Consider the following 20,911-nt stretch of genomic DNA (forward strand, 5'->3'; position numbering starts at 1 on the left):
CATCAACTCTTTAAAATATCTTTAAAAGAACAAAATTGTAGTAGAAATCACAAACTTAAAGTAGACAATACCTCTTATGATTGACTCTATTTCATATAACTTGTAAATCAAAGTCAAACCATTTAAATACACCTTCTTCAACCTTATAAGACGTAAAACCAAATGATAAAAGTGTCTTTTAATTAGGAAAAAAAACCGAATTAATATATATATATATATATATATATATATATATATATATATATATATATATATATATCATTCTTTTACGATAATATGTAGGTTTTAATATTTTAAAAAGTTATTAATTTTATTATATGTGACACTTTTATGCAAGTTAAATATATTAAAAAAATAGACAATTGAATTATCTCAGTCCATTTACAATCTATATTTAATAGTTCTTCCCTAATCTAGCAAAGGGTTTAACTTAACTATACATCTTACAATCTATCCAATAGCACGCTAAATCTACAGCAATGCTATTTTACATATAAGTATTTTGTCCAGGTTCATAATGTCAATTGACTTGCATGTGCCTGTAATTGTATTGAATTCTCATCCTTTCTCAGATTTGGATTTTTGCCTCAAAATTATGTATGTGTTTTGTACGAACTTGTTGAGACAGTGTGCATGTACGTGACAGTCAATTTACACTATCAATTTATTTACATTCAACAAAATTTAATGAATTATTTTAAACAATAATGTATTTGTTTTTCCTGTACGTTTAATGTTCATGAAGGAAAATGGACACTATATAAATAGTTTATTTCATTACTTAAAGTATAAGTCATATAGATATATATATCCTATTCTAGTACGTACTTTCATTGATTAAATTAACATCTTAGTCAGTAGAACTGAATTAGTCAATTAATAAACTTTCCTGACTAACAAAATATATTTAATATTTTTCTTAGTTTTTAAATTAACATATTAATTAATGTGTCAATAAATTATCTTGACCAACAAAATGACTTTTTACCTATTGATTTTATTTTCAAAATATAAAAGGCTAATGTTAAATTTAAGATTAAATATAATTTTTCTTAAAGATAGATCCTATTTTTAAAAACAAAAATTGGGTAATATTTTTATATATGTCCATTTTTTTTGTCAAGTTTTTATACCAATTAAAATGTGACAGTAAAATTCATTTTTACAAAGTTTGAGATAACTTCAATAGGATGAAGAGTGTCCCGTCCTCCATGATTATCTAATATATGGTATTCAATAATAAATATATACTAATGAATAATTTTATCCTTTGAGACACTAGTCACTTAATTATACTATAAATAGTGAACTTTTCCTTATATATATATATATATATATATATATATATATATATATATATATATATATATATATATATATAATAGGCATGTAAAATAACCCTATTCTGAACTAATTAAATTTTGGAATTAGTTACTTGATAGTTTCAATTTTATTTTTTAATATGCTTATTAACGACTAATTTTGCTTAAGTCTTAAGTAATTACGAGGAGTTGATTCTGAATTGACCAAGTTCCTACTCAGAAAATTCTGTTCATAACTAATTCGTCAAAATTTCAGACATTGTGTTAAAAACATGAAGTCAAAATGTCTTTAGATAAATAACTATTATTTAATTTAAATAATTTCCTTATCTTAGACCGGGGCATTATCTCTGTCATTTTTTTTTTCAAAACATATATAAAAATCGCAGAAATAAAACTGTAAAACAAAATGAATATACGACAAAAATAATGCTTAGTATATAATATATTATTTGAAAACATGGACGGTCAATAGTTTCAGTTGCCAATGCGTGTACATCTGTACCACTTTTGCATTTAAATGGATATTTCTTCACACATAATATAGAAGAAGTAATTAATTATTGAGCTATATCAACCAATTTTAATATATTTTATTTAAAGAATATATCGTGATATCTTATACGATTGTACATAATAATCAACCTATTATATTTTATTTTAGTTTAGAGACTAAAAAGTGTATATAAATTCTACTTTGAATGTGTGTTGGAAATTACTTTATATATAGCTGAATTTTTATTTTATACTGTATTACCTACTATAGAGTTTATTTTTAAGAAGTCTACTTAATAAGAAGGTTCTACTTAGATAACAATGGATACTAATCCGGATTAATTATATACATCTTTAAAATAAAAATTTATTTTCATTTTATCATGTATAGAATTTAATTCTCATTTTTATATTAATCAGGTACGTAACAAATATATTATATTCACTTTCATGCATGCTCTCGTCCTACGTATAAATGACATATTTTTGTTATAGAAAAAATAAAAAACACAAAGAAAATAAAATATTATAAAGAATTATATATCAAAACTACACACATTCATTCAATGTTAAATACGAAGGAAGAAAATATAAATTTTAAAATAAAATATTAAACAATTTCATAATATCAAATAATTATAGAAAGAAATAAATATTTACAAATAATTAAAATTTCATAAATATAAAATCATCTATTATTTATATAAATATTGAGAAGCAGTGACAAATGTAACATCCCAATATCTCACGCCGGATAATTCATAATTTATATATTGTAACATTACATTTACGGTAATATCCCGTAATCTCACACTTATAAATTCATAATTAATATATGTCTACACATGTTTTAAACTCAGATTTCAACTATAAACTCATAAATATAATTCGAATTCTTCTAACTTATTCTTCTGTCTCTCTCTTCATTGGCATTGGATCAGACGACAATCCTTCATCTGCTCCCGTATAACGAATTATACGATCATCGCACATACCCAAACACAAAACAAACACAAACAAGTAGGGTGAGTTAACATGCAACAAATCATTTAAAACATGTATAATTACCTTGATATAAACATCATATAATAATTATGTTCGACACCCTCATACCACAATTCCTATTAGACACTCGTCTCACAATACCCAATAGACACCACAATACCCAATAGACACTCATCCGGATGATACGTTGATGAGCGGTCACGGGAGGTTATGCACTTGGAATGACTTCTACTTCTTCTTACAAATACACTTCCAAAATACTTCATACCATTCACAAGGTTAGTCCCCTCACTATGTCCAAAACCGGCACATAGACCAGGACCTCCTGCTCCTCTCACCACATAATTCATCCCTCTCTACTTGAGACTGGATTATTATTAGAGTATCAGGATAGCCTCCAACTACGGGACCCTCAACATCAACATATACACAAATACCATAATATTACTGAATCTCTCCACGAGACTCATACCATACTCATATTCCTCAACTCACATTATACCCCTACAAAATCTCCCTATATCACTTATATCATGTTTAGATGCATAAATTCAATTGCAATATAATAAAATGCAATTATCACAATTATAATTCATAATTCCATATCTACCACAAAAACATGAATTCATCAAACATTTCCATTCCAACAAGATATATTGCACAATATTTTAACAATACAAAATCTGTTAAATAGGATTTAAGTTAAAAACTTGTCGAGTAGACTTCCAGGAAAGAGAGGTGCGTCACAATGGACAACTTAAGTACCAAGTCTTTCCTTAGCCAAAGTGTTCCTCAACTAGTTTTTAACAAATTTCTTATTTACATATTCAAAACAACAACATATAATATTAACACCGAATTTCAATATAGATAAACATACAGTAAGCATTAACAGTATTCATACAGAATTTCAATATATGAATAGTAATAAAACAATACTAAGTTATAATATAAAAGCATAGAAATACTAAATCATAATATAAAAGCACAGAAAAGTTAGCTCCCCTACCTCTATTCCAGACTTAATCTCCTGCTCCGAATTTGTTTCCCCCGAAACCCTTCAGAACCTCTACTCTTCTTGCAACTAAAAATTTTTCCTAACTCTTTCTTCTCTATTTCTCAAGCTCTCACTTGATTTCTCTTCTCTTGGTGCAAAATAACCTTCCCTCCTATGGCTATTTATAGGTAAAAAAAAATTTACTATTCATTAATATTTTAATATTATTTATTATTTTAATATTATTTAAAAATAATATTTCAATCATTTTCTCACCAAATCTGATCCTAATTTCTACCTACTACTTTCTTCCATGCTAAGAAATCTTAATGCTGAAAATTTATTTTTACTATTTACTTTTTACTATTTACTATTTACTTTTTACTATTCAATTTAAAAAAATTTACTAAATAAGTTACCAAAAATTTGAACCTCTCCTTCTAAAATTACTATAATTTTATATCCAAAATTTACAATTTTCTATCCATTAAAATTATTATTAATAATAAAATACTAAAATTTACTACTATATATATATATATATATATCTTTTTTTTTTCATGAATCTTACAACAAATCTAAAGTCACGCCGAAGACCCCAATTTTATATATATATATATATATATATATATATATATATATATATATATATATTTGGGTCCTCAAATTTATATATATTTATAAATAAAATCTTGGCATCTCAAATGATTTGTTGAAAAATCTACCATTTTTGAGAAGAAAAGTAGGTTAGGTATTTGAGGGAACTTGATGGGAGATAGAGAGTTAAAAATTGGGTAGCAAAGAGAAATATTTCTTCAAATAAAATGAAATTCAAGAACCACTGAGAAAATAAAATATTTTAGGGCACCAAATAAATTAAGGGTTTATATAGTTTAACACTTAAAATTTAAAATTAAAAGTCAAACATTCTCATTAACAAAAATTAAAATATTAAATAAATGATAAAAACATGTTCTAAAAATGATTTAATTCAATACGATAAGGTTGAAGTTTGTGTTTCCATAAAAGCAATATATTCTTTGAAGAATATCACCTGAAGAAAATATATAATTAGGGTTGGGAAGAGATGAGAAGTATATTGGAAATCTAAACAAACTAGGTGGATATGGAAGGAATTAAACACTTTAGAGAGAAAATGAAAAAGTGTGCAGAAAAAAAAATGGTTATCCAAATTAAACAAAATCAATGACCAAAAGAAAATAGTAAAAAGAGGTTTTTTTAAGTTATGTAGTCAGCTCATGTTTAGTAATTTAAGATGTGAGTGAGATATACATATACCATCTCGTGTCTTCATATACAATTTAAAGAATTAGGTATTAGTCATACTTCTACTATGTTAGTGTCAATATAAGTATTATATATTACAAGGAAAATATTAGAGAGATGAATAATACTTTTAAATTTTGTTTCAAAATAGTATCTAATAGATTGTAATATATATATATATACATATATATATATATATAATTTAAATGAGATGTTTAGACGTTGGTTTTAGTGAAATGTATATATGAAAAACGTTTCAGAGACCAAAGCAGTAAAACACAAAATTTGTATTAGTTCACTTAACGTGAGCTATGTCAAGTTCTTCGTAACAAATTTTTAAGAGGTTCTACTAATCTTTTCGAAAGATAACACGAGTTTTACTTCTCTAGGTTTACAACAAGTATTAGCATCACTCTTGGTACACCTAGTCAACACGACTAGTCCGAGTTTAATCACTCTTGGTATCCAAGTAGTCTAACCACTGTCTCAAATATTTTAACCACTTCCGGTCTTAAGTATTCTAAACACTTATAGTCTCAACCCTAAACTGTTGTTTAGATTCTTTAACTCAACTGACTTAAACACCAAATGTTTTAATTATCTTAAAAATGTATAACACTAAGTGTTTTGAGAGCATATACAAATTGGTAACTCTCAAAGAGAATAAAATCAATACAATGAAATTTGAGATATTGCTAAGGTTTCTTTCTCTAGAAAGTTTTGGATCAGACGATATATTAGCAGAGTACCAACAAGCTTATTTTAGCATTCAAATGATCTCTCTATTATCCTCCTCTTCTTCTCTTCAAGCTTTCGTTTATTTATAGTCTTTCTTTATAAATGACCGTTAGACAAAGAGGTTGACTTCATGTAGAGTTGGTAGTCTTCTAGGTGAGAAGTCAAACTCAAGTATACTTTGCAGAGGTAAAATGCTTTGTCATAACCTTTAACAAAATGTAGCTTATACGATGTGTCAAAGCAGAAGTTTTCAAGAAAAACATTCCCAAAATTTTTTTTTATCTCTCTCAACATTTTTTTCTTGGCATATAGTGATTCTAATCAAGTCTTTATGCTTTTGTGATCTGCACAAATATCAAGAGCAAGATATACAAGCATCGAAACATTTTTCATACATGCATTAAATATTTTGAACATTGATAAACGTTAAGATAAGATATATAGCATGTTCAAAACATTTTGTCATATGTCAACTCATTAATAAATGCATCATTTAGTAAAGCATTTAATACATGTGATCATCATATGGTTTAAAGCATTAGATATTTCATCAAAAGTTGTTTGTAAATGATAACGCTTAACAGTCATTCTTTAATGATTCCTTTCATAAGACGCTTGCTTGAGTAATCATTGTTCTAAATGAAACATACTCTAAAGCTTCAATGTTAACAAAGAAATAGACGTTTCTGTTCATAAAAAACTTGCTTCTAATGTTGAGACAATATTGTTTAGAGAGATTGGATCATCTAGCACCTCAGTCGAAACTAAAGGAGAAGAAAGAAGAGGTTTATTAATCAATTCATTAAGTTATTGTTATGTTTTTCAACTTCATCTCATCCGAGATTATCTATGTAGCCTCAAGTTATTACAATGGTAGTTTACGTGCATTACGAAACTTGCTCGCAAGAAATCAAGAAACACATAGAAAATGAAAGGTTTATTTTGTCATGTAAAAATGGAAGAATGAAAGAAGATAATAATAGAAGAAATTAGAACTGGATACTTTATATACCGATTGTATCCTTAACCAGTATAAAAAGGAACACTTTCTATATAACATATATTTATACTGATTCCAAAACTTATATAAAAACCTTTTTTTTAATCAATATAAAAATACTTTCCTAAATATACAATTTTCTATATAAATATATCTCACACACATGCAACTATAATCTAATGGTCAAATCTCTAATATAATTTACATATTTATGTCTCATTTATCATTTATCTCATCAATTTATCAACCATTATACCATGTTTAATAAAATTATATTATGTTCTTTTCAATCACAAATTTTAAAATTTATGAAAATTTAATTTCTGTATCGCTTTTAATCTTGAAGAAACTTCTCATCTAATAATTCGTATTACTAATATTGTAGTTAATGTTCATATTTAATGTTTTACTTCAACCATTAATATTAGAATACTTATAAACAACGTCATAGATGAATGTAAAGTTTACCTCTGTAATTTATGTGATAAATAATTTTTGAAGAACATAAAATATTAATAAAAAAAGTAAAATAAATTGAAAAATAATATATTTAATATTTACCGTACTGTATACGTTTTGTGCACTTTAAGATATTCTAATTAATACGGTTAATGCATTAATTACTGAAATTAATGTTTGTTTTCTCTTCCAAGTTTCAAAGACTATAATGTTATTTGAATTAGTGTTTTGTTTATACGAATTGGGAAGTCTGATTAATAAATAATAAAAAAGTGTAGCCAAAGACAAAGCATAGCTAACTAATTAAGACTTCTTTGTCAACGCGTTTTAATAGAGAAACTCGTAGATTCATTATTGAAGTTGCTTTCTTACCTTACCATATGTTCAATTCAAAGTAATAATCATATAATTGTTAGAGCAATAGCTCATATGATTAATAAAAAGGCAAAGTAATGGGAAATAAAATGAGACCTCTACATTTTAATTATATAGTGTTTTCATCATTGCCTAATTATTATTTTGGATATATTTCTTGTTAACTAACATGTTAGATTGTCTTTTTATGGTAAAAAAATGTTGTAATTATGGTTATTTGTCGTAAAAATATATAATATAGATATTTTTAATAAATATCTATTAATAAGGAACAAAAGTATTTAATTGTTTGCTTATTGATAAAATAAGTATGTGAATGATAGTATTTATCACTTTTTTATATTCGTTACTAATTGTTAGTAAAATTTATTTGAGTGTTTCTTTTAAAAGACAACTTATCAAAACAAATTTATTGATGAAAAAAATCAATATTTAAAATTTGATTTCGTATATTTACTTTTTTTATATTTAGACATATTAAATTGTTTTTAAAATATATACTTAAGTCATTTAAATTTTGTTAGAGTTAAATATTCTTATGATTAAATATTGTCTGTTATTTTATCATTATTTTGTCGTTAAAAAAATACTTCATGTACAGTAAGGGTCGAACAGCTCGTGAGATAAGGCATATCGAGAAGGTTAGACGACTCAACAACGAATAAATGAGGGATACGACCGAACGGTACTACCAAGGTCAGACAGACTTATTTAGCAGATAAGTTTTCTCAGTAAAAATTAAGGTAAATGGTAATTAAGGGTATTGGACTAAGATTTGATCGAGAGTAAGGTTTCACCAATCTCAAACTCATGTCAAAAACTATAAATACAAGTCAAAGGTAGGAAGGAGATGATTGCATTTACTGTACATTTAATATCATTGCTCGTACGAGACTAACTTAAGCATCGAAAAACCTTTAGCAGATATCCTCCGGACGACTGGAGTGAAAACGAAAATTGGACGAGTAGTTATTCGAACAACATTTAAGGAGAAATTGTAAAGTGTTAGAAATGACTTGACTCTACACACTAAACACCTCATAAAGGTAAAAAAAGAAATAAATATGGTTTATAAAAATTAAACTACTTAAAAAATAGTTTTCTATCCAACGTTTTATTGTTTATCCCGCTATTATCATCAATAAATAAGCCTATCATTTAGAATGAAAATATTTTATATAATTGTTTTTTTGTCTTATCTTTAAAAGAAATCATATAATTTAAAGTGAAAGTACTTTATATAATTGTTTTTTTTTTCTTATCTTTAAGAGAAATCAAAATTATTCTAGAGTCCATTTTCAATAATTCTAAAGTTAGTATTTGGTGGGGTTTCTTTTAAATTCCTCATGTTAGGTTTTAAATTTCTAGTTTGATACGAATGTTTCAGAAACGGTAAGGAATTCAACATTTACTTTAGGAATTGATTGTAATTTCCTCGCTATAATATTTTCACAAAAACGGGTGAACATGAGTTTCTAAATAAAGTTTTTTATTTAAATATTACTTTAGTTTCCTTCAGTTTTTTTAACGTTGTTTTAATTTTTTTTATTTAATAAATTCTATTTATTTTTTGTTAACTTTGTCAATTAAATTCCTTTTCATAATATAGTTTAAATAGTTAACCATGTGAATCATGTATATTTTTATAGTTTTTATTTTTATAATTTTATATTTTTATATTTTTATATTTTTTATTTAAATAAAACTGTTCACTATTAAGTAAGTATCATCTCACGTAATAATTTATATGGCAGTATCACCTATCATATTTTATATTTAATTCAGTTTTTATATTTGTTATTTTTGTTAAAATTAATCTTCTTTTTTTAAATTAAATAATTTTATCTCTTTTTAAATTGACATAAATTTAATTTTTATTAAAATTCATATTCTCATTAACTTGTATTTTATAAAATTATTTTTAAACTAATCTAAAAATTATATTTTAATAATATAATTAGAATTGGTTTAAAAGTAATTTTAAAAATATTAAAAATCATATAAAAATATTAAATTTATCTTTCATTTTTAAATGTTCACGCAACTTAACTCTGGAGTTTGAAGAAAAAAATGAAATATGTTTTACTTGTTATAGTTTTACGTTTTTAAATTATTATTTTTAATTTCCTTAAAATCGAATGGGTATATTAAAAAAAATTAATCATGATTTATTATTTTTAATTTAATTATATTATCATTTCATTATTTTTGTTATTTTAAATTTTTTATTATTTTAGTTTATTTTTATTTTATTTTAAATCAACTTTAACTATATTATTATAATATAACTATTAGAATTCGTTTAAAAATAATTCTAGAAATAGAAACTAATAAAATTATCAATTTTAATAAAATATGAGATATAAAAATTAAATTTGTTCTGAATTTAAAGAGACAAAAATTGTCTATTTAAAAAAATTAGATTAAATTGAAAAAAAATAATAAATATAAAAACTGAATTAAATATAAAACAGTGATAAATAATATTGAAATATGAAGCTATTATTGTTATAGAACATTGTTACACCCTATATTAACTATACTAATTTGATACGTGACCATTTTTTAAATAAAAAAAATAAACAATTATTTAAATGATTAACAAAAAAATTAATTGAATAAAATTAACAAAATTTAAAACTTGTTTTAAAAAAATTAAAACCACATTAAAAAAACTAGAAGCATAATATGAACCAAAATAAAATTGTATTTAAGTCTAAGTTTTATTTTTCTCCTTAATTATGTGTCTTATTTTTTAAAATATGCGACAAATATAAAAAGTATAAATAAATCCGTCCAAAAACATTAATAGAAAAACCATATCATTTTGGTTTAAATACCACGTAATCAATAACAGAATGGTAGCATAGCAGAGGAATCTTTTCTATTATTAGTGGACATTCTAGAACAACAATGAGCTGTCAATAGGTAGTACAAAAATATGCTTTTATCATTCAAGATTTTAGGTCACACCTTTTTCCTTTTGCACAGTATATATATGATGTAATCATTTTGAGAATGAATATACAGAGTTTTATGCAGATTACCTTTCTTCCTTTTTTACTGTCATGGTTTCTGTTATGGTATCAAGAGCCATCTAAAGGTTCAAGCTTTTTCTAGCTTACCTCTTTCATGGCCGATTCAGGCTCCTCTGGAAATGAGGACGAAAATATTCTACCTCCTCCTCTCTTTGTTGATCCCAACCAAAATCCTTCCAGCCCCTTCTACATACACCCAAGTGAGAGCCCTTCATCTGTTGTGGACTCCCCACCTCTTTCGGCCAACAACTTCCAGTCATGGTCTCGTTCCTTCCGAATGGCCCTCATCTCTAAAAACAAGATGGGTTTCCTCAATGGCAACATCCCCATCCCAGCACCCACTGATCCCTTACACCCCTCTTGGGAAAGATGTAACACTCTGTTAATGTCATGGATCCTCAATACCCTTTCTCCTTCAATAGCTCAAAGTGTTGTGTTTTTTGAACGAGCTATTGATGTCTGGACTGATCTTCGCGAGCGTTTTTCTCAAGGCGATTTGCTTCGAGTCGCTGAGTTACAGGAAGAAATCTATTTTCTCAAACAAGGTGCGCTTTCTGTCACCGACTTTTACACCCATCTAAAATCACTCTGGGAAGAGTTGGACAACTACCGAACCCTGACCCCTTGTTCTTGCTCTGCTCGCACCTACCATTCACAGGACTTCATTATCCGCTTTCTGAAAGGGCTCGACGATCGATTTGCCATGGTTCGCTCACAAATCTTATTACTTGACCCTCTTCCCTCTGCTAATCGTGTTTTCTCCATGATCATCCAACATGAGCGCCAACAGCATCACCTGTCTTCACCCATGAAAACCAATCCCTTCATCAATGTCATCTCTGGTAAAGGTCGAGGCCATCCACAGCAAGGGGGGACAAAACCAACTCGCAAATGTGAATTTTGTGGCCGCCTCGGACACACCATTGATTCGTGCTTCCAGAAAAACAACATCAACCCGACAAAGTGCACCCATTGTGATCGTGTTGGACATAGCAGTGATGTGTGTTATACCAAATTTGGCTATCCCCCTGGACATCCCAAATATCCAGGAAAACCACGCCTTTTCAATAACAGAAACACCTTTGGTAGCAGCGGCGCAACCGTCGGAGGCAACGTGAATAATGTTACTGCATCTTCCTCTTCAGATGCTGCGCCAGCCCTAATTCATGAAGGAGAAAGAAAAGATGTTTCAACTCTGGGCCAAGGTCTTCACATTACTACGGCTCAATTCCAACAACTAATGTGCCTTCTTAACAAAGCTTCTGGATCTGGTGGGGGAAACTCAGAAATCCCTTCAAGGGCCAATCTCACTCACTCAAACTCAAACCAATCTCACAACTCTGGTCTTGATAGTAGGTTTATTTCCATTAACACCGCACATACACTCAATAATTTTTCACACACCGCACCATGGGTAATTGATTCCGGAGCCACCGATCACATCACAAATTCATTAGATCACTTTTTTGAGTATTCTGAAATCCAGCCATTAAACATCAATCTACCAAATGGGTCTACTGTTCAGGCCCATATATCTGGAAGCATACAATTTTCTCCGGATTTCATTATTCATGATGTTCTTCTTGTTCCAAATTTTATTTTTAATTTATTATCTCTTCCTAAATTATTAACTATTGTTCCTTGCCGTATAATTTTTTCAAATGAGTTCTCTAATGTTCTTTGTCAAATACAGGACATGAACACATTGAAGATGATTGGTTCAGCTAACTTAAAGGAAGGACTTTTTCATTTGACAATCGGAAAGGAAAGACGTCCATCTACCAACAATACTACCACTACCATCAATAATTCCAACCTTTGGCATTTTAGATTAGGACACTTATCTAGTAGCCGTCTTAATGTCTTGAATCAACAATTTCCTTTTATTTCAAAGGATTCTCATGAAATCTATGACATTTGTCATTTAGCTAAACAAAAGAAATTGCCTTATTCTCCTAGCTCTAGTAGAGGTTCTAAAATTTTTGAATTGATTCATATGGATATTTGGGGCCCCTTTTCCAAAACATCTATTCATGGGCACAAGTATTTTCTCACTATACTTGATGATTTTAGTAGATATACATGGGTTGTTCAATTAAAATCAAAAGGTGAAGTGAGAATGCATATACAAAATTTTATCAACTTAGTTGAAAATCAATTTGAAACCACAATTAAATGTATCCGATCCGATAATGGACCGAAATTTTTTCTAAAAGACCTTTTCAATTCTAAAGGAATTATACATCAAACTAGTTGTGTTTACACACCTCAACAAAATGGGAGAGTGGAACGCAAACACCAGCATATTCTCAATGTTGCCAGGGCCCTCATGTTTCAATCCAAAATCCCATCAAATTTTTGGTCCTATGCTATCAAACATGTTGTTTTTATCATTAACCGTGTTCCCTCACCCATCATTTCATATAAAACACCTTTTGAACTTCTAAATAAAGTTCCGCCTGATTTTTCAATGATCAAAATCTTTGGTTGTTTATGTTATGCATCCACTCACAATCAAATTCATAAATTTGAACCTCGATCTAGAAAAGGTATTTCTTTGGGTTTACAAAATGGCACAAAAGGATATGTTATTCTAGACATTAATACAAGAGAAATTTTCATTTCTAGAAACGTTATTTTCCATGAAACAGTTTTTCCTTTCCACACTTCTCCCTCACTCCCTACACTTATAACCCAACATACCTTAACCATAGAACCAAACCCAGATTCTCAATCCACACCACAAGAAAACCCCCCAGAAACTCATCGCCCCAACCTAAACACGTCTTCATCTTTACCAGAACAAAGTTTCTCCCTTTTCCCTGAAATCACAACCTCCAACCCTAATTCCATTTCACCAGAAATCCAAACCAGCCACACACCAACCCCAATTGTTGTCCCACCATCGCGCCGTTCAGAACGTGACACCCATCCTCCTTCATACCTTTCCGAATATCAATACAAGCTTCCTTCCCTTAAGTCTACACAATCATCCACAAGATGTTCATATCCGATTCAAAGTTTTATCTCATACATCAATGTCTCCCCTTCACATCATCGTTTTCTCATGGCCATATCTTCTGAGTGTGAACCCGCCAGTTTCTATGAAGCAGTGAAGCTACAGTGTTGGCGTGACGCCATGCAATGTGAGATCAAAGCCCTCGAGTTGAATCATACTTGGGATGTGGTTGAAACTCCTCCCTCTGTTCGACCCATAGGTTGCAAGTGGGTATACAAAATCAAGAGGTTACCCGATGGAAGCATAGAGCGCTACAAAGCGCGATTGGTAGCAAAGGGGTATTCACAAATTGAAGGCATCGATTATTTCGAAACATTCTCCCCAGTCGTCAAAATGACCACTGTTCGTATAATCCTTGCCCTAGCTTCTATCAACGACTGGCACATCCAACAATTAGATGTCAGTAATGCTTTCCTACATGGAGACCTTGTGGAGGATGTCTACATGGAGATGCCACCGGGATTATCAGGATACCGTTCTGGTCAAAGCTGCAAATTGCGCAAATCCCTCTACGGGCTGAAGCAATCAAGCAGGAAATGGTATGAAAAGTTATCTAATTTGTTGCTAATATGTGGTTATAAACAAGCTCATGCTGACCATAATCTCTTCACCAAAAAGCATGGTTCAGTTTTTACTGCCTTGATAATATATGTGAATGATATTGTGCTAACTGGTAACTCTGTACAAGAAATCAACCACATTAAACAGATCCTTCACAGCAATTTTCATATCAAGGATTTAGGAAAGCTCAAGTACTTTCTAGGAATTGAAGTGGCTCACTCTTCAAAGGGGATTTCACTTTGTCAACGCAAGTACTGCTTAGACTTGCTTATGGATTCAGGAATGCTTGGCTGCAAACCCTCTTCCACTCCAATGGACAGTACTCTTAGGCTTCGCAATGATGCTTCTGGCTATCTTGATGATCCCTTGCCATATAGGCGCCTTGTCGGCCGATTGGTTTATTTGACAAATACTCGGCCTGACATTGTTTTTGCAACACAACAACTGAGTCAATTCATGTCCAAGCCCACCAAAGCTCATCATGCTGCAGCCATGCATGTTCTTCGTTACCTTAAAGGTTGCCCAGGTACAGGTCTATTCTTCCCTAGAATATATCATACTCACGTCTCTAGTTTTAGTGATGCTGATTGGGCCACCTGTGTGGATTCAAGACGTTCTATCACGGGCTATTGTTTTTTTATTGGAAGCTCTCTTATCTCATGGAAAACCAAGAAACAAACCACTGTGTCACGATCATCCTCCGAGGCTGAATATAGAGCCCTCGCTTCCGCTACTTGCGAGTTACAATGGATCATTTATTTGCTCAAAGATCTCCATATTTTCCCCTCTCAGATTTCTCTACTTTACTGTGACAATAACAGTGCCCTTCACATTGCTGCCAATCCCGTATTCCATGAAAGAACGAAACATCTGGATATAGACTGTCACATTGTGCGTGAAAAATCCCAAGAAGGCTTGATGAAACTACTCCCTGTTCCTTCTGCCAACCAGCTCGCGGATATTTTCACAAAAGCCTTACCTCCACATTCCTTCAAGCTAAACTTATCCAAGCTGCAGTTGCACAACATTTTTGCACCTCCAGCTTGTTGGGGGCTAATAGAAAAACCATATCATTCTGGTTTAAATACCACGTAATCAATAACAGAATGGTAGCATAGCAGAGGAATCTTTTCTGTTATTAGTGGACATTCTAGAACAACAATGAGCTGTCAATAGGTAGTACAAAAATATGCTTTTATCATTCAAGATTTTAGGTCACACCTTTTCCCTTTTGCACAGTATATATATGATGTAACATTTTGAGAATTAATATATAGAGTTTTATGCAGATTACCTTTCTTCCTTTTTTACTGTCATGGTTTCTGTTAAACATGATTACAGAAAATTTTATATCTCAAACATCCCTTTCAAATAACTTCATAATTTATCTTTTTTTATTGAAGATATGTATCTGTAAGACCCATGAAAAATATTTACCTTAATAGTAATAATTTTATTACTAGATTTCTTTGTGAATGGAAAATATAATAAGTTTATGTGAAAAAATAAAATGTGAAAAGCTAAATAAGAAATTTTGGTAGCTTAATTGATAGAAAATTATGGTGATCCAATATGTCAAGTGGTGATTAAAATATTAATATAATAAATAATATTAATATAATAAATAATATTAAAATAATAAATAATATTAAAAAATTGTTGAATAGTAAAATTTTTGGACTATAAATAGCCATGAGAGGGGAGGTTATTATGTACAAAGAGAGGAAGAATCAAGTGAGAAATCTTGAGAAATAGAGATGAAATAGTTAGGAAGAAATTTTTAGTTGCAAGAAGAGTAGAAGTTCTGGAGGGTTTTTGGGGAAACAAATTCTGAGCAAGAGATTAAGTCTGGAATAGAGGTAGGGGAACTAACTTTTCTAAGCTTTTATATTATGATTTAGTATTGTTTTATTACTATTCATGTCTTGAAATTCTGTGTGAATACTGTTAATATTATATGTTGTTGTTTTGAATCTGTAAATAAGAAATTTGTTAAAACTAGTTGAGGAACATTTTGGCTAAGGAAAGACTTGGTACTTAAGTTGTCCATTATGACGCACCTCTCTTTCCTGGAAGTCTACTCGACAAGTTTTTAACTTAAATCTTGTTGAACAGATTATGTACTGTTAAATTATTGTGCAATATATCTTGTTGGAATGAAAATTTCTGATGAATTCATGTTATTGTGGTAGATATGGAATTATGAATTATAATTGTGATGGTAGGATAGAGGAATCTTAAAAACCGGAGTTGGTACATCCCTGATCATAGAGCAGCCCTGGTCAAATCCAATAAGTTGTGACTAGTTATATGTACTGGCGTTTATGGTGAGTTTGATTCGTCAAACATTTGATTCTTCTCCGGTGACCATTTATGGTGATATTTTAGTATTGTTAATTTATTTTGTGATATATTCATTTTGTATGATTTCTGTGATGATTGTATTTTATTATATTAGATTTGAATTTATGCATCTGAACATGATATGAGTATTATGGGGAGATTTTGTAATGGTATAATATGAGTTGAGGAATATGAGCATGGTATGAGTCTCGTGGAGAGATTCTGTAATGATATGGTATTAGTGTATATGTTGATGTTGAGGGTCCTGTTGTTGGAGGTTATCCTGATACTCTAATAATCATCCAATCTCAAGTAGAGAAGGATGAATTATGTGGTGAGAGGGGCAGGAGGTCCTGGTCTATGTGCCGGTTTTGGACATAGTGTTGAGGACTAACCTTGTGGATGGTAGGGAGTATTTTGGAAGTGTATTTGTAAGAAGAAGTAGAAGTCATCACAAGTGCATAACCTCCCGTGACCGCTCATCAATGTATCATCCGAATGAGTGTCTATTGGGTATTGTGGAATGAGTGTCTATTGAGTATTGTGGGATGAGTGTCTATTGGGTATTGTGGAATGAGTGTCTATTGAGTATTGTGGGATAAGTGTCTATTGGGTATTGTGGGATGAGTGTCTATTGGGTATTGTGGGATAAGTGTCTATTACGGATTGTAGTATGATGGGATGAGTATCTATGGTGCGATTGTTGTATGATGGTATGAGGGTGTCTGACATAATTATTATATGAGGTTTGTTGAGTGTATCAAAGTAATTATGCATGTTTTATAAATGATTTGTTGCATGTTAGCTCACCCTACTTGTTTGTGTTTGTGTATGTGCGATGATCGTATAATTCGTTATACGGGAGCAGATGGAGGAATGTCGTCTGATTCGGTGCCAATGAAGAAAGAGATAGAAGAATAAATTAGAAGAATTTGAGTTATATTTATGAGTTTATAGTTGAAATCTGAGTTTAATATATATATATATATATATTATTTTTTATAATTTACAGAGGAGTGTTATTCATTCTTTGAGTTAAACTTCGTGGAAGTTTATACAACCATAAGTATATACTATTTTTAGTAGGTTTTAATTTATAATGAAAAATGATAAAAAAAAAGAATGTATTAAATAATATACATACATTATTGAATTGAAATACGTTGAACCAGCAAGAAAGGTACTGCGACAAGTGAAAACAGCCAAGGAACACAGTGGCTAACAACTACGTACTTTAATTAATTAAATATTAACCATGAAAAATCTAATAATCTTTCTTTAAGTATTTTAAAGATTTTCCATTTTAGACCAAATGAAAGAAAACCCTAGTTTACCCAACAATTGAAAAGCCCTTTCCAAGTGATACACAACAACATAAATTATTATTGTTTAAGAATGAAAAGCCCAACAATATTCAATTCATATATATTTAGGTTTTCCAATAAAAACACACTTCACCAAACCAATCATTGATTTAGGCATTCAGCCACTCTCAGAAATAACAAGATTCCTCTAAAAGACTTTCTCTCCCCATGGAAGAAGCTCTTTCATTATCTTTAACCATTTCCACTTCAACAACCTCAATTAACTATAGAAGAAGAAGAAGAAAAAAAAAAGAACTTTTAAAAGTACTTACTAAACTTCAAAATCAGTTTAATAATATAGACGAAAGAGAATGAGGGTTATTTTAGAAAGACTAGGCTTTCTTTTGATACATTATTGATATATATACATTTTTTTAACATATCAAATAAATAAAAATCATTTATATATATTAATTATTATAAAAAGAATAATACTTATGTGTGTGAAATGAAATTGAATGGTGATAACAATATAATATCAAGAAAAATATTAAATAATAATTAATTTATAGACTAAAAATAATTAATTGACTAGATTAGATAATATTTTAAGTTAGTAGTTATTTAATAACTTGTGTTGCTGTTGTATAGATCATTCACGTCATGAATTGTGTTAGCTATACATGTTCTAGATTTGCTTTTGTGGTAAGCACTAATTAGTGAATTACATACAGAAAAAAAAATATTGCGTCTTTTAAGGCCATTAGATTATATTCTTCTAACTTTTTCACCTGTGTGTAAAGGAGGGAGAAATTATTAATTTTCCCTAAAAGTAATTTTAAAACTTTTTTTAATATAATAGTTATAATAGACTAAAAGAAAGAACAAATATAAGAATAACCCTTTAAAACTATTATTTTTTTATATTAAGATTTAATTGAATAGATCTAGTGACATGTTTTGAATCATTATATTAAAATAAATGAAAGGTTAGAATAAAGGGTAATATTTTAAAGTCATTTAGGAGAATTTTTAGTTTTCTAGAGTGAGGTTGGAAAAGTTTAGCATTATTAGGTTTACCGTTTTATAAAATAGCCTTATCGAAAGGAATAGTGTTTTTTTTATAATTAAAAGTGTTTATAAATATTGATTTGACTAAGAGAGGGTGAATAAAAAATTATGGAATGAACTGAAAGAAAGGTTCTCAAAAGGTGATTATTTCAAGATTTGTGATTTACTTCAAGACATTCATTCCACCTAATAGAGAGAAAGAAGTGTAAATGAGTTTTTTACTGATTTAAAGATCCTATGGAAGAATTGGAGTCTCTTAAACCCATACCATGTTGTGCTTGTGATGCTCCTTGTAAACTGTGACTTGTCTAAAATTTCTCTCAAATACAGAGAGGTGGAACATGTTGTTTGTTTCTTAAAGGGCCTAAATGACACTTATAACACTGTAAGAACACAAATCTTATTGATGGAACATCTTCTCAACATCAATTGTGTTTTCTCCCTCATTATGCAACAAGAAAAGCAAGATTTTGGCCTCACCAATCAAAACATTGAAATCAAAGTTCTAGCTAACACAAATGACAAACAAAACCACTGGAAAACAGAACAGACCTAGAGGCCTCATAGATGTGGTTTTGGATCTCGCGGTCAAGGAAGAGGGAGAGGAAGAAATCCCAACTATGAGAAACAATGCTCCTACTGTCATAAGATGAACCATAGTGTAGATGAATGCTACTCTAAACATGGTTACACACCATGGTAAAGAAGATGACAACAACAACAACAATCAAGAAAGAGGGGGGCATAGTGATTGGAACTCTACCTCTGCAGAGACACATCCCACCAGTAGACAAACACTATCACTACCTTAAACTCTTTCACTCCAAAACAAATGGAAAAATTATTACAAATGATACAAAAAGTTGATAACTCTTTCCATAGCATCAGTCAAATACAAAGGGATACAACAGAGGACAAACAAGGTATATTTTCTTGGATTATAGATACAAGGGTCACTTATCATGTGACCCATGAGAAAAAACAAATTTTCACCTTCCATAAGATCAAACCTAATTTGTTAAACTGCCAAATAATTACATTGTCATTACTCAACATGCTAGAACCATTCAATTTTCGAAAGATTTCATTATCTTTAATGTTTTATACATTCTTAATTTTTCTTTCAACCTAATATCTCTTCAAAGTTTAACTAAGGACATAAATTGAACCCTAACTTTTTTTTTTCTAAGATGTGTCAAATATAGGACAACTCTACATTGAGGATGGTTGGATGTGCTAATGTCTAACTGTCCTACTTTGTATGATTCTCATGGTATTCAACACCAAAGAAGTTGTCTTGAAACTCCCCAACAAAACTCTGTTGTGGAGCGTAAACACCAGCACATATTGAACATAATCCATAGCTTACTTTTTCAATCTAATATTCCTAATGTTTATTGGTCTTATGGTGTCTCTCATGCCATATATTTGATAAATAGGTTTCCTTCCCCTGTCCTTAATGGGAGAACTCCCTATGATATGTTGTATGATTCTCCTCTAACTTATCTCAATTTAAAAATCTTTGGTTGCTTATGCTTTACTTCCACTTTAGAAAATAATATAAGTAAACTAGATCCTAGGGCTAGAAAAGGTGTTTTTCTTGGTTATAAAAATGGTGTGAAAATACACATTAAGGAGATCTTTATAAGAAGGAATATTATCTTTTATGAAAATATTTTCTCATACAAAAGCCAACAAAACAATAAGGAAACCCATGGTAATGAATAGGATAAAATACTTTTTGTTAATGATTTGTCATGCAGTTATAACTCTGTCAGTGAGTAAAACTTGATTGAGAGTAACAATAATGGCAAACACCCCACTGAAAATACTAATACTAAAAGCATTGATCCTATTGAGGGTAAAGGAATTTACAATCACAAAAAGTCCACTATAG

Source organism: Vigna angularis, chromosome 10 (assembly GCF_016808095.1).
Source record: "Vigna angularis cultivar LongXiaoDou No.4 chromosome 10, ASM1680809v1, whole genome shotgun sequence".
NCBI classification, from domain to species: Eukaryota; Viridiplantae; Streptophyta; class Magnoliopsida; order Fabales; family Fabaceae; genus Vigna; species Vigna angularis.